Genomic DNA, 12,300 nt, shown 5'->3' with positions numbered 1-12,300 from the left:
AACAATTACTGCTCGAAGTTCACTTTTCAAAACCATTCAACCTATTAAATGTATTTCTCTAACCTATGAATGTGGTCCATGTTCACTTTTCCTCATCTTCATCTCGATACTCCTTTCCCAGAAACCAGGTTCACTTCTTCATTCAACCCACCCATCCAAAGTCACCAAATCTTTGAAGCAAGTCTGCCTATTCTCCCTTTCTCTCTATGTACAAGATACCTTGTATCATTTGAATGGACAGCAGGAGAGAAGGATATTTATGGTGAGTGGGGGTGGGGTTTTGAGGAGTAACCTCATTTGCCTAAGAGCCGGGGTATCTGGGAAAAAAAGTATTTTATGGGGGAAGACTTTCACATCTCCTTGGTGAAATTTGTAGGGCCTTATAACATCCTTTCTGTGGATGCAGATTCAGTCGGAACAGAGGTCCTAGTCCTCGCTCTGCCTTTCAAAGGAACTGTAAATATGCATGGCTTATTTGGCTTTGCCCGGCAGGGCTTGCCCGCCAGGGTGAGAATGGCGTTTGTCAGGCGTTCGTCAGGCGATCGGAAGGGGTGAGGCAATAATTTATAATTCAATGATCTTCATGATATTTTCTTGATAATATGAAAGCAGGAAAGGGAAGCTTGGCAATAAGCAATCCTAAAGCAAGGTGTGACTCCAGGGAAGAATGACTTGAAAACAACATACAGAAAGACTCATGTAAAAAGGCCCTGATGAGGCTTGAACTCATGACCCCTGGTTTACAAGACCAGTGCTCTGCCACTGAGCTACAAGGCCAGTCTGCACGCAGGATGTAAATTGCAACATGTATTCTTACTGAGGTATGAATATATCTATGATTTTGAGACTCTGTATGGAAACGTAGTTGCATATGAATGTCCACGTGCGCGCACACATTGAAGACCATGCTTAAGGCACTTTTTTTGGAAGTATGAAAAACTACATTTTCATATGAGAAAATAAGAGTTTTCGCATTCAAGACCATACCGATAGCTCTAGTTAGTATGTCTGCAATCAGTGACATATAGAGAACCCACTTATTAGAAGTGATCTGTCTCTGTGGGGCAGACATATGTTAACAGTCATTCATTTGAGAATGCCTAAACTTTAGGAGTAAGAGCTGCTTTCTTATCAATCTATTTATCCAAACTGGTTAATAAGCCAGGAGTGAGTGAAAGGCAATCCTCTGGAAACTCCATGAAAGATCTAATTTCTATTACGCACAAAATACTTCACTTTATTTGACATATTTGTTAAAATGGAACAGTCAGATGATCCCATCTAGCGGATCCTGGCTCTGTCTTGAAAGAGAGTGTAATTATACTACAAGAAATGCTGGCCATCAAAAGAGACTCTGATGGCTTTCCGACGAAGGTGGGATTCGAACCCACGCGTGCAGAGCACAATGGATTAGCAGTCCATCGCCTTAACCACTCGGCCACCTCGTCTGCCCTACAGCCCCATCTGAAACCTTGCTTCACAAAAGGTACTGAAGTGTCAATATACTGTACCTAAAAAAGAAAAAAACAGCTGAGGCAAGATCTCACATTCCACGTCTTCCCCCAATCAGGGACCTACATTTCATTTTTGGGAAATTCTTACTATGTGCTAATTACAAATATTCATAAGATTCCCCGAGACTTTGTCAGAACTGTCAAGATATAATTCTATGGGGTTTTGAATAGACAGAGCATATGTTATAGGACAATTATAGAATCTATTCCGTTTGGACTGTATTTTTAATAGTCATGATAACATGCTAGCATGTGAGTCGATCTTGCACAGTGAATGATGGAGCAGTGTCTGTCATCTACTTGGTCAGCTGTAGATGGCTCACCTGGGGAGATGTGAAAAGAGAGAGCTCCAGTGGTGCAATCGGTTAGCGCGCGGTACTTATACAGCAGTACTTGCACTGAGCCATGCCGAGGTTGTGAGTTCGAGCCTCACCTGGAGCAGCCGTGTTGTTTTTCATAAACCATTTCACAAAAAGTAAAGTTTAAACTCAGAGTATGGACGGCCCTTGCTAGAGAGTCTTTACTTCTTATAGGATCTACGTGTCCTACTCCTCTGGGTGCCAAATATCACATATCCTCCGCGATGCTCAGTTTAAACATTCCATGATGTGCCATCTTGCATTTCATGCAAACACCACATCAGTGCATTTAAAAATACATTTGTAGAATAATAAATATGATGAAAACAGTGTTCTCACATGATAACCATAAACTGAAGAGCTGCAAAAAATGCTGTATCAGCTACTTACAATAAAAGGTGACTCGAAAAAACTAGCAAAAGAAGAGCATCATCATATTAAAGGTTCTATTCACCATCTTGAGTTGCACCATAGCAGCTTATGGTGCTTTTCTGCTCAGAGTGTGCCTCCAATCCCACATTCATTTTTAATTTCTTTGCAGTTTAAAAAACAACAATTACTGCTCGAAGTTCACTTTTCAAAACCATTCAACCTATTAAATGTATTTCTCTAACCTATGAATGTGGTCCATGTTCACTTTTCCTCATCTTCATCTCGATACTCCTTTCCCAGAAACCAGGTTCACTTCTTCATTCAACCCACCCATCCAAAGTCACCAAATCTTTGAAGCAAGTCTGCCTATTCTCCCTTTCTCTCTATGTACAAGATACCTTGTATCATTTGAATGGACAGCAGGAGAGAAGGATATTTATGGTGAGTGGGGTTGGGGTTTTGAGGAGTAACCTCATTTGCCTAAGAGCCGGGGTATCTGGGAAAAAAAGTATTTTATGGGGGAAGACTTTCACATCTCCTTGGTGAAATTTGTAGGGCCTTATAACATCCTTTCTGTGGATGCAGATTCAGTCGGAACAGAGGTCCTAGTCCTCGCTCTGCCTTTCAAAGGAACTGTAAATATGCATGGCTTATTTGGCTTTGCCCGGCAGGGCTTGCCCGCCAGGGTGAGAATGGCGTTTGTCAGGCGTTCGTCAGGCGATCGGAAGGGGTGAGGCAATAATTTATAATTCAATGATCTTCATGATATTTTCTTGATAATATGAAAGCAGGAAAGGGAAGCTTGGCAATAAGCAATCCTAAAGCAAGGTGTGACTCCAGGGAAGAATGACTTGAAAACAACATACAGAAAGACTCATGTAAAAAGGCCCTGATGAGGCTTGAACTCATGACCCCTGGTTTACAAGACCAGTGCTCTGCCACTGAGCTACAAGGACAGTCTGCACGCAGGATGTAAATTGCAACATGTATTCTTACTGAGGTATGAATATATCTATGATTTTGAGACTCTATATGGAAACGTAGTTGCATATGAATGTCCACGTGCGCGCACACATTGAAGACCATGCTTAAGGCACTTTTTTTGGAAGTATGAAAAACTACATTTTCATATGAGAAAATAAGAGTTTTCGCATTCAAGACCATACCGATAGCTCTAGTTAGTATGTCTGCAATCAGTGACATATAGAGAACCCACTTATTAGAAGTGATCTGTCTCTGTGGGGCAGACATATGTTAACAGTCATTCATTTGAGAATGCCTAAACTTTAGGAGTAAGAGCTGCTTTCTTATCAATCTATTTATCCAAACTGGTTAATAAGCCAGGAGTGAGTGAAAGGCAATCCTCTGGAAACTCCATGAAAGATCTAATTTCTATTACGCACAAAATACTTCACTTTATTTGACATATTTGTTAAAATGGAACAGTCAGATGATCCCATCTAGCGGATCCTGGCTCTGTCTTGAAAGAGAGTGTAATTATACTACAAGAAATGCTGGCCATCAAAAGAGACTCTGATGGCTTTCCGACGAAGGTGGGATTCGAACCCACGCGTGCAGAGCACAATGGATTAGCAGTCCATCGCCTTAACCACTCAGCCACCTCGTCTGCCCTACAGCCCCATCTGAAACCTTGCTTCACAAAAGGTACTGAAGTGTCAATATACTGTACCTAAAAAAGAAAAAAACAGCTGAGGCAAGATCTCACATTCCACGTCTTCCCCCAATCAGGGACCTACATTTCATTTTTGGGAAATTCTTACTATGTGCTAATTACAAATATTCATAAGATTCCCCGAGACTTTGTCAGAACTGTCAAGATATAATTCTATGGGGTTTTGAATAGACAGAGCATATGTTATAGGACAATTATAGAATCTATTCCGTTTGGACTGTATTTTTAATAGTCATGATAACATGCTAGCATGTGAGTCGATCTTGCACAGTGAATGATGGAGCAGTGTCTGTCATCTACTTGGTCAGCTGTAGATGGCTCACCTGGGGAGATGTGAAAAGAGAGAGCTCCAGTGGTGCAATCGGTTAGCGCGCGGTACTTATACAGCAGTACTTGCACTGAGCCATGCCGAGGTTGTGAGTTCGAGCCTCACCTGGAGCAGCCGTGTTGTTTTTCATAAACCATTTCACAAAAAGTAAAGTTTAAACTCAGAGTATGGACGGCCCTTGCTAGAGAGTCTTTACTTCTTATAGGATCTACGTGTCCTACTCCTCTGGGTGCCAAATATCACATATCCTCCGCGATGCTCAGTTTAAACATTCCATGATGTGCCATCTTGCATTTCATGCAAACACCACATCAGTGCATTTAAAAATACATTTGTAGAATAATAAATATGATGAAAACAGTGTTCTCACATGATAACCATAAACTGAAGAGCTGCAAAAAATGCTGTATCAGCTACTTACAATAAAAGGTGACTCGAAAAAACTAGCAAAAGAAGAGCATCATCATATTAAAGGTTCTATTCACCATCTTGAGTTGCACCATAGCAGCTTATGGTGCTTTTCTGCTCAGAGTGTGCCTCCAATCCCACATTCATTTTTAATTTCTTTGCAGTTTAAAAAACAACAATTACTGCTCGAAGTTCACTTTTCAAAACCATTCAACCTATTAAATGTATTTCTCTAACCTATGAATGTGGTCCATGTTCACTTTTCCTCATCTTCATCTCGATACTCCTTTCCCAGAAACCAGGTTCACTTCTTCATTCAACCCACCCATCCAAAGTCACCAAATCTTTGAAGCAAGTCTGCCTATTCTCCCTTTCTCTCTATGTACAAGATACCTTGTATCATTTGAATGGACAGCAGGAGAGAAGGATATTTATGGTGAGTGGGGGTGGGGTTTTGAGGAGTAACCTCATTTGCCTAAGAGCCGGGGTATCTGGGAAAAAAAGTATTTTATGGGGGAAGACTTTCACATCTCCTTGGTGAAATTTGTAGGGCCTTATAACATCCTTTCTGTGGATGCAGATTCAGTCGGAACAGAGGTCCTAGTCCTCGCTCTGCCTTTCAAAGGAACTGTAAATATGCATGGCTTATTTGGCTTTGCCCGGCAGGGCTTGCCCGCCAGGGTGAGAATGGCGTTTGTCAGGCGTTCGTCAGGCGATCGGAAGGGGTGAGGCAATAATTTATAATTCAATGATCTTCATGATATTTTCTTGATAATATGAAAGCAGGAAAGGGAAGCTTGGCAATAAGCAATCCTAAAGCAAGGTGTGACTCCAGGGAAGAATGACTTGAAAACAACATACAGAAAGACTCATGTAAAAAGGCCCTGATGAGGCTTGAACTCATGACCCCTGGTTTACAAGACCAGTGCTCTGCCACTGAGCTACAAGGCCAGTCTGCACGCAAGAAGTAAATTGCAACATGTATTCTTACTGAGGTATGAATATATCTATGATTTTGAGACTCTGTATGGAAACGTAGTTGCATATGAATGTCCACGTGCGCGCACACATTGAAGACCATGCTTAAGGCACTTTTTTTGGAAGTATGAAAAACTACATTTTCATATGAGAAAATAAGAGTTTTCGCATTCAAGACCATACCGATAGCTCTAGTTAGTATGTCTGCAATCAGTGACATATAGAGAACCCACTTATTAGAAGTGATCTGTCTCTGTGGGGCAGACATATGTTAACAGTCATTCATTTGAGACGGCCTAAACTTTAGGAGTAAGAGCTGCTTTCTTATCAATCTATTTATCCAAACTGGTTAATAAGCCAGGAGTGAGTGAAAGGCAATCCTCTGGAAACTCCATGAAAGATCTAATTTCTATTACGCACAAAATACTTCACTTTATTTGACATATTTGTTAAAATGGAACAGTCAGATGATCCCATCTAGCGGATCCTGGCTCTGTCTTGAAAGAGAGTGTAATTATACTACAAGAAATGCTGGCCATCAAAAGAGACTCTGATGGCTTTCCGACGAAGGTGGGATTCAAACCCACGCGTGCAGAGCACAATGGATTAGCAGTCCTTCGCCTTAACCACTCGGCCACCTCGTCTGCCCTACAGCCCCATCTGAAACCTTGCTTCACAAAAGGTACTGAAGTGTCAATATACTGTACCAAAAAAGAAAAAAACAGCTGAGGCAAGATCTCACATTCCACGTCTTCCCCCAATCAGGGACCTACATTTCATTTTTGGTAAATTCTTACTATGTGCTAATTACAAATATTCATAAGATTCCCCTAGACTTTGTCAGAACTGTCAAGATATAATTCTATGGGGTTTTGAATTGACAGAGCATATGTTATAGGACAATTATAGAATCTATTCCGTTTGGACTGTATTTTTAATAGTCATGATAACATGCTAGCATGTGAGTCGATCTTGCACAGTGAATGATGGAGCAGTGTCTGTCATCTACTTGGTCAGCTGTAGATGGCTCACCTGGGGAGATGTGAAAAGAGAGAGCTCCAGTGGCGCAATCGGTTAACGCGCGGTACTTATACAGCAGTACTTGCACTGAGCCATGCCGAGGTTGTGAGTTCGAGCCTCACCTGGAGCAGCCGTGTTGTTTTTCATAAACCATTTCACAAAAAGTAAAGTTTAAACTCAGAGTATGGACGGCCCTTGCTATAGAGTCTTTACTTCTTATAGGATCTACGTGTCCTACTCCTCTGGGTGCCAAATATCACATATCCTCCGCGATGCTCAGTTTAAACATTCCATGATGTGCCATCTTGCATTTCATGCAAACACCACATCAGTGCATTTAAAAATACATTTGTAGAATAATAAATATGATGAAAACAGTGTTCTCACATGATAACCATAAACTGAAGAGCTGCAAAAAATGCTGTATCAGCTACTTACAATAAAAGGTGACTCGAAAAAACTAGCAAAAGAAGAGCATCATCATATTAAAGGTTCTATTCACCATCTTGAGTTGCACCATAGCAGCTTATGGTGCTTTTCTGCTCAGAGTGTGCCTCCAATCCCACATTCATTTTTAATTTCTTTGCAGTTTAAAAAACAACAATTACTGCTCGAAGTTCACTTTTCAAAACCATTCAACCTATTAAATGTATTTCTCTAACCTATGAATGTGGTCCAAGTTCACTTTTCCTCATCTTCATCTCGATACTCCTTTCCCAGAAACCAGGTTCACTTCTTCATTCAACCCACCCATCCAAAGTCACCAAATCTTTGAAGCAAATCTGACTATTCTCCCTTTCTCTCTATGTACAAGATACCTTGTATCATTTGAATGGACAGCAGGAGAGAAGGATATTTATGGTGAGTGGGGGTGGGGTTTTGAGGAGTAACCTCATTTGCCTAAGAGCCGGGGTATCTGGGAAAAAAAGTATTTTATGGGGGAAGACTTTCACATCTCCTTGGTGAAATTTGTAGGGCCTTATAACATCCTTTCTGTGGATGCAGATTCAGTCGGAACAGAGGTCCTAGTCCTCGCTCTGCCTTTCAAAGGAACTGTAAATATGCATGGCTTATTTGGCTTTGCCCGGCAGGGCTTGCCCGGCAGGGCTTGCCCGGCAGGGTGAGAATGGCGTTTGTCAGGCGTTCGTCAGGCGATCGGAAGGGGTGAGGCAATAATTTATAATTCAATGATCTTCATGATATTTTCTTGATAATATGAAAGCAGGAAAGGGAAGCTTGGCAATAAGCAATCCTAAAGCAAGGTGTGACACCAGGGAAGAATGACTTGAAAACAACATACAGAAAGACTCATGTAAAAAGGCCCTGATGAGGCTTGAACTCATGACCCCTGGTTTACAAGACCAGTGCTCTGCCACTGAGCTACAAGGCCAGTCTGCACGCAGGATGTAAATTGCAACATGTATTCTTACTGAGGTATGAATATATCTATGATTTTGAGACTCTGTATGGAAACGTAGTTGCATATGAATGTCCACGTGCGCGCACACATTGAAGACCATGCTTAAGGCACTTTTTTTGGAAGTATGAAAAACTACATTTTCATATGAGAAAATAAGAGTTTTCGCATTCAAGACCATACCGATAGCTCTAGTTAGTATGTCTGCAATCAGTGACATATAGAGAACCCACTTATTAGAAGTGATCTGTCTCTGTGGGGCAGACATATGTTAACAGTCATTCATTTGAGACGGCCTAAACTTTAGGAGTAAGAGCTGCTTTCTTATCAATCTATTTATCCAAACTGGTTAATAAGCCAGGAGTGAGTGAAAGGCAATCCTCTGGAAACTCCATGAAAGATCTAATTTCTATTACGCACAAAATACTTCACTTTATTTGACATATTTGTTAAAATGGAACAGTCAGATGATCCCATCTAGCGGATCCTGGCTCTGTCTTGAAAGAGAGTGTAATTATACTACAAGAAATGCTGGCCATCAAAAGAGACTCTGATGGCTTTCCGACGAAGGTGGGATTCGAACCCACGCGTGCAGAGCACAATGGATTAGCAGTCCATCGCCTTAACCACTCGGCCACCTCGTCTGCCCTACAGCCCCATCTGAAACCTTGCTTCACAAAAGGTACTGAAGTGTCAATATACTGTACCTAAAAAAGAAAAAAACAGCTGAGGCAAGATCTCACATTCCACGTCTTCCCCCAATCAGGGACCTACATTTCATTTTTGGGAAATTCTTACTATGTGCTAATTACAAATATTCATAAGATTCCCCTAGACTTTGTCAGAACTGTCAAGATATAATTCTATGGGGTTTTGAATAGACAGAGCATATGTTATAGGACAATTATAGAATCTATTCCGTTTGGACTGTATTTTTAATAGTCATGATAACATGCTAGCATGTGAGTCGATCTTGCACAGTGAATGATGGAGCAGTGTCTGTCATCTACTTGGTCAGCTGTAGATGGCTCACCTGGGGAGATGTGAAAAGAGAGAGCTCCAGTGGCGCAATCGGTTAGCGCGCGGTACTTATACAGCAGTACTTGCACTGAGCCATGCCGAGGTTGTGAGTTCGAGCCTCACCTGGAGCAGCCGTGTTGTTTTTCATAAACCATTTCACAAAAAGTAAAGTTTAAACTCAGAGTATGGACGGCCCTTGCTAGAGAGTCTTTACTTCTTATAGGATCTACGTGTCCTACTCCTCTGGGTGCCAAATATCACATATCCTCCGCGATGCTCAGTTTAAACATTCCATGATGTGCCATCTTGCATTTCATGCAAACACCACATCAGTGCATTTAAAAATACATTTGTAGAATAATAAATATGATGAAAACAGTGTTCTCACATGATAACCATAAACTGAAGAGCTGCAAAAAATGCTGTATCAGCTACTTACAATAAAAGGTGACTCGAAAAAACTAGCAAAAGAAGAGCATCATCATATTAAAGGTTCTATTCACCATCTTGAGTTGCACCATAGCAGCTTATGGTGCTTTTCTGCTCAGAGTGTGCCTCCAATCCCACATTCATTTTTAATTTCTTTGCAGTTTAAAAAACAACAATTACTGCTCGAAGTTCACTTTTCAAAACCATTCAACCTATTAAATGTATTTCTCTAACCTATGAATGTGGTCCATGTTCACTTTTCCTCATCTTCATCTCGATACTCCTTTCCCAGAAACCAGGTTCACTTCTTCATTCAACCCACCCATCCAAAGTCATCAAATCTTTGAAGCAAGTCTGCCTATTCTCCCTTTCTCTCTATGTACAAGATACCTTGTATCATTTGAATGGACAGCAGGAGAGAAGGATATTTATGGTGAGTGGGGGTGGGGTTTTGAGGAGTAACCTCATTTGCCTAAGAGCCGGGGTATCTGGGAAAAAAAGTATTTTATTGGGGAAGACTTTCACATCTCCTTGGTGAAATTTGTAGGGCCTTATAACATCCTTTCTGTGGATGCAGATTCAGTCGGAACAGAGGTCCTAGTCCTCGCTCTGCCTTTCAAAGGAACTGTAAATATGCATGGCTTATTTGCTTTGCCCGGCAGGGTGAGAATGACGTTTGTCAGGCGTTCGTCAGGCGATCAGAAGGGGTGAGGCAATCATTTATAATTCAATGATCTTCATGATATTTTCTTGATAATATGAAAGCAGGAAAGGGAAGCTTGGCAATAAGCAATCCTAAAGCAAGGTGTGACTCCAGGGAAGAATGACTTGAAAACAACATACAGAAAGACTCATGTAAAAAGGCCCTGATGAGGCTTGAACTCATGACCCCTGGTTTACAAGACCAGTGCTCTGCCACTGAGCTACAAGGCCAGTCTACACGCAGGATGTAAATTGCAACATGTATTCTTACTGAGGTATGAATATATCTATGATTTTGAGACTCTGTATGGAAACGTAGTTGCATATGAATGTCCACGTGCGCGCACACATTGAAGACCATGCTTAAGGCACTTTTTTTGGAAGTATGAAAAACTACATTTTCATATGAGAAAATAAGAGTTTTCGCATTCAAGACCATACCGATAGCTCTAGTTAGTATGTCTGCAATCAGTGACATATAGAGAACCCACTTATTAGAAGTGATCTGTCTCTGTGGGGCAGACATATGTTAACAGTCATTCATTTGAGACGGCCTAAACTTTAGGAGTAAGAGCTGCTTTCTTATCAATCTATTTATCCAAACTGGTTAATAAGCCAGGAGTGAGTGAAAGGCAATCCTCTGGAAACTCCATGAAAGATCTAATTTCTATTACGCACAAAATACTTCACTTTATTTGACATATTTGTTAAAATGGAACAGTCAGATGATCTCATCTAGCGGATCCTGGCTCTGTCTTGAAAGAGAGTGTAATTATACTACAAGAAATGCTGGCCATCAAAAGAGACTCTGATGGCTTTCCGACGAAGGTGGGATTCGAACCCACGCGTGCAGAGCACAATGGATTAGCAGTCCATCGCCTTAACCACTCGGCCACCTCGTCTGCCCTACAGCCCCATCTGAAACCTTGCTTCACAAAAGGTACTGAAGTGTCAATATACTGTACCTAAAAAAGAAAAAAACAGCTGAGGCAAGATCTCACATTCCACGTCTTCCCCCAATCAGGGACCTACATTTCATTTTTGGGAAATTCTTACTATGTGCTAATTACAAATATTCATAAGATTCCCCTAGACTTTGTCAGAACTGTCAAGATATAATTCTATGGGGTTTTGAATAGACAGAGCATATGTTATAGGACAATTATAGAATCTATTCCGTTTGGACTGTATTTTTAATAGTCATGATAACATGCTAGCATGTGAGTCGATCTTGCACAGTGAATGATGGAGCAGTGTCTGTCATCTACTTGGTCAGCTGTAGATGGCTCACCTGGGGAGATGTGAAAAGAGAGAGCTCCAGTGGTGCAATCGGTTAGCGCGCGGTACTTATACAGCAGTACTTGCACTGAGCCATGCCGAGGTTGTGAGTTCGAGCCTCACCTGGAGCAGCCGTGTTGTTTTTCATAAACCATTTCACAAAAAGTAAAGTTTAAACTCAGAGTATGGACGGCCCTTGCTAGAGAGTCTTTACTTCTTATAGGATCTATGTGTCCTACTCCTCTGGGTGCCAAATATCACATATCCTCCGCGATGCTCAGTTTAAACATTCCATGATGTGCCATCTTGCATTTCATGCAAACACCACATCAGTGCATTTAAAAATACATTTGTAGAATAATAAATATGATGAAAACAGTGTTCTCACATGATAACCATAAACTGAAGAGCTGCAAAAAATGCTGTATCAGCTACTTACAATAAAAGGTGACTCGAAAAAACTAGCAAAAGAAGAGCATCATCATATTAAAGGTTCTATTCACCATCTTGAGTTGCACCATAGCAGCTTATGGTGCTTTTCTGCTCAGAGTGTGCCTCCAATCCCACATTCATTTTTAATTTCTTTGCAGTTTAAAAAACAACAATTACTGCTCGAAGTTCACTTTTCAAAACCATTCAACCTATTAAATGTATTTCTCTAACCTATGAATGTGGTCCATGTTCACTTTTCCTCATCTTCATCTCGATACTCCTTTCCCAGAAACCAGGTTCACTTCTTCATTCAACCCACCCATCCAAAGTCACCAAATCTTTGAAGCAAG

General features: G+C 41.0%; 12 non-coding genes across 12 annotated transcripts; 5 read left to right on the top strand and 7 right to left on the bottom strand.

The window, feature by feature from the left end:
* Window positions 1–705: 705 nt before the first annotated feature.
* On the bottom strand, window positions 706–777 carry TRNAT-UGU (transfer RNA threonine (anticodon UGU)). Its single transcript has one exon. It is a non-coding gene; the product is annotated as a tRNA-Thr (tRNA).
* A 589-nt stretch (window positions 778–1,366) lies between these two features.
* TRNAS-GCU (transfer RNA serine (anticodon GCU)) lies at window positions 1,367–1,448 on the bottom strand. Its single transcript has one exon. It is a non-coding gene; the product is annotated as a tRNA-Ser (tRNA).
* A 412-nt stretch (window positions 1,449–1,860) lies between these two features.
* On the top strand, window positions 1,861–1,955 carry TRNAI-UAU (transfer RNA isoleucine (anticodon UAU)). Its single transcript has 2 exons — window positions 1,861–1,898; window positions 1,920–1,955. It is a non-coding gene; the product is annotated as a tRNA-Ile (tRNA).
* A 2,329-nt stretch (window positions 1,956–4,284) lies between these two features.
* Window positions 4,285–4,379, top strand: TRNAI-UAU (transfer RNA isoleucine (anticodon UAU)). The gene is made up of 2 exons: window positions 4,285–4,322; window positions 4,344–4,379. It is a non-coding gene; the product is annotated as a tRNA-Ile (tRNA).
* A 1,174-nt stretch (window positions 4,380–5,553) lies between these two features.
* Window positions 5,554–5,625, bottom strand: TRNAT-UGU (transfer RNA threonine (anticodon UGU)). Its single transcript has one exon. It is a non-coding gene; the product is annotated as a tRNA-Thr (tRNA).
* A 1,082-nt stretch (window positions 5,626–6,707) lies between these two features.
* Window positions 6,708–6,802, top strand: TRNAI-UAU (transfer RNA isoleucine (anticodon UAU)). Its single transcript has 2 exons — window positions 6,708–6,745; window positions 6,767–6,802. It is a non-coding gene; the product is annotated as a tRNA-Ile (tRNA).
* A 1,188-nt stretch (window positions 6,803–7,990) lies between these two features.
* TRNAT-UGU (transfer RNA threonine (anticodon UGU)) lies at window positions 7,991–8,062 on the bottom strand. Its single transcript has one exon. It is a non-coding gene; the product is annotated as a tRNA-Thr (tRNA).
* A 589-nt stretch (window positions 8,063–8,651) lies between these two features.
* TRNAS-GCU (transfer RNA serine (anticodon GCU)) lies at window positions 8,652–8,733 on the bottom strand. The gene has a single exon. It is a non-coding gene; the product is annotated as a tRNA-Ser (tRNA).
* A 412-nt stretch (window positions 8,734–9,145) lies between these two features.
* Window positions 9,146–9,240, top strand: TRNAI-UAU (transfer RNA isoleucine (anticodon UAU)). The gene is made up of 2 exons: window positions 9,146–9,183; window positions 9,205–9,240. It is a non-coding gene; the product is annotated as a tRNA-Ile (tRNA).
* A 1,159-nt stretch (window positions 9,241–10,399) lies between these two features.
* Window positions 10,400–10,471, bottom strand: TRNAT-UGU (transfer RNA threonine (anticodon UGU)). The gene has a single exon. It is a non-coding gene; the product is annotated as a tRNA-Thr (tRNA).
* A 589-nt stretch (window positions 10,472–11,060) lies between these two features.
* TRNAS-GCU (transfer RNA serine (anticodon GCU)) lies at window positions 11,061–11,142 on the bottom strand. Its single transcript has one exon. It is a non-coding gene; the product is annotated as a tRNA-Ser (tRNA).
* A 412-nt stretch (window positions 11,143–11,554) lies between these two features.
* On the top strand, window positions 11,555–11,649 carry TRNAI-UAU (transfer RNA isoleucine (anticodon UAU)). The gene is made up of 2 exons: window positions 11,555–11,592; window positions 11,614–11,649. It is a non-coding gene; the product is annotated as a tRNA-Ile (tRNA).
* Window positions 11,650–12,300: the final 651 nt, after the last annotated feature.

Source organism: Triturus cristatus, chromosome 12 (assembly GCF_964204655.1).
Source record: "Triturus cristatus chromosome 12, aTriCri1.1, whole genome shotgun sequence".
Taxonomy (NCBI): Eukaryota; Metazoa; Chordata; class Amphibia; order Caudata; family Salamandridae; genus Triturus; species Triturus cristatus.
Note: the sequence above shows the minus strand (reverse complement) of the source record. Positions and strands in the feature narration are given on the sequence as shown.